Raw genomic sequence first — 2,709 nt, forward strand, 5'->3', positions numbered from 1 at the left:
ATAACCCCATTAAAAAATGGGGCTCAGAACTGAACAAAGAATTCTCACCTGAGGAATACCGAATGGCAGAGAAGCACCTGAAAAAATGTTCAACATCCTTAATCATCAGGGAAATGCAAATCAAAACAACCCTGAGATTCCACCTCACACCAGTCAGAATGGCTAAGATCAAAAATTCAGGTGACAGCAGATGCTGGCGAGGATGTGGAGAAAGAGGAACACTCCTCCATTGTTGGTGGGATTGCAAGCTTGTACAACCACTCTGGAAATCAGTCTGGCGGTTCCTCAGAAAATTGGACATAGTACTACCGGAGGATCCAGCAATACCTCTCATGGGCATATATCCAGAAGATGTCCCAACCGGTAAAAAGGACACATGCTCCACTATGTTCATAGCAGCCCTATTTATAATAGCCAGAAGCTGGAAAGAACCCAGATGTCCCTCAACAGAGGAATGGATACAGAAATTATGGTACATTTACACAATGGAGTACTACTCAGCTATTAAAAAGAATGAATTTATGAAATTCCTAGCCAAATGGATGGACCTGGAGGGCATCATCTTGTTGAAGTTCTTATGGTCTGTGGATTATATCTTTTGTATTGAGCATTTTTTTTCTCTAATACGCTCCCATTAGTGAATACATACCATGTATGTCCTTTTGGTTTGGGTTATCTCACTTATTTGCCAGTTGCATTTATTTGCCTGCAAATTTCATTCACAATATACTTATTTTTAATAGCTGATTATTATTTCATTGTGTAAATGAACCAAGTTTTCTATAGCCATTCCTCTTTTGTGGGACATTTGGCTTGCTTTCTTCTTCTGGCTATTACACATAAGGTTGCAATGAAAATAGTGGAGCATGTGCCTTGTTATATATTAGAACAACATGTGGGTTTATGCCCAGTAGAGATCATAGTTTGCAGTGTGTATTAATATTTATATTCTAGAAAGGGGAGTAGATTTGTCTTTGAGCCTTAGTGCAATTTTGAGATCTAAATAATAAACAGAGAAGGGAAGAAATCTGAAACAACTTTTCATATACGTTAGAACACATACACAGACACCTTAAATAAGTATCTCACACCCTTAGAATTTACTTATAGTTATAAGTTTCTATATATACTGACCTTGAAATATTTCCTTAGACATTTATAACTTGTATTTAACAATTTTTGTCACGTAGCTTTTATATCCTCAGACATTTATAACTTTTATTTATATACTTTAAGCTTATTACTTAGACTCTTACGATTAAAAAACTATATAGCTTAGTGAGTAGAAATGGGAGGGGTTGCATAGTGAAGGTGGGGTTAACTTTCTGTCATATATTGTCTTCTAGGGTGAGAGTCAGGTGAATTTGGAGAAAGGAAAATATATCCAGTATTAGAATGAAATATTTGCATTGTGCCATGTGGTACATTTACACAATGAAGTACTACTCAGCTATTAAAAACAATGAACTTATGAAATTCCTAGGCAAATGGATGGAGGTGGAGGATATCATCCTGAGTGAGGTAACCCAATCACAAAAGAAATCACATGATATGCACTTACTGATAAGTGTATATTAGCCCAGAAACTTAGATTACCCAAGATATGATTTGCAAAACATATGAGACTCAAGAAGAAGAAAGACCAAAGTGTGGATACTTCATTCCTCCTTAGAATTGGGAATAAAATACCCATGGAAAGAGTTACAGAGATAAAGTTAAGAGCTGAGGCAAAAGGAAAGACTATGCAGAGACTGACCTACCCAGGGATCCATCCCATAATCAGACACCAAACACAGACACTATTGTATATGCCGGCAAGATTTTGTCGACAGGACCTTGATATAGCTGTCTCTTGTGAGACTATACAAGTGTCTGGAAAATACAGAAGTAGATGCTCATAGTCATCTATTGGATGGAACACAGGGCCCCCAAGGGAGGAGCTAGAGAAAGTATCCAAGATGCTGAAGGGGTCTGCAACTCTATAGGAGGAACAACAATACCAACTAACCAGTACCCCAAGAGCTCATGTCTCTAGCTGAATATGTAGCAGAAGAAGGTGTAGTCGACCATCATTGGGAGCAGAGGCTCTTGGTCTTGCAAAGATTATATGCCCCAGTACAGGGGAATGGCAGGGGCAGGAAATGGGTTTCAGTGGGTTGGGAAGCAGGGCAAGGGGATGGTATAGTGGACTTTCAGGATAGTATTTGAAATGTAAATGAAGAAAATATCTAATAAAATTTGTTTAAAATTAAGTAATAATTAAGTAAACTTTTCAAAACCGAAAAAAATAAATAAATAACAACTGTAGTATTTGGACGAGAAGTGCTGGCACATGTCTTTAATAGTAGCCCAAGGGAGGCAGAGGCAGTCAGATATCTGAGTTTAAGGCCATCATGTCCTACAGAATGAGTTCCAGGACAGCAAGAGATATACAGAGATATCCTGTCTCTTAATATAAAGCAAAACACAACAACAACAAAATGAACAAAAAGAATGAAATTGTGATGTAAGTAGTGAATAATGTCCTGTGTTGAAGGGAGGTTAAGAATTTTGTCATCGATACTATGTAGAAGTACAACTTGGAGAGAAGGAGGATAATATGAAGTGGATGAAAAGGTAGCTTGATAATCATAATGACATTGTTACAATTATTATCCACAATAGAGTGGTCACACTGATGTGCCTTTCAATAACTAAGACAGATTGAGA

This window comes from Mus caroli, unplaced genomic scaffold (assembly GCF_978045245.1).
Source record: "Mus caroli unplaced genomic scaffold, Mus_caroli_1 scaffold_20, whole genome shotgun sequence".
Lineage (NCBI taxonomy): Eukaryota > Metazoa > Chordata > Mammalia > Rodentia > Muridae > Mus > Mus caroli.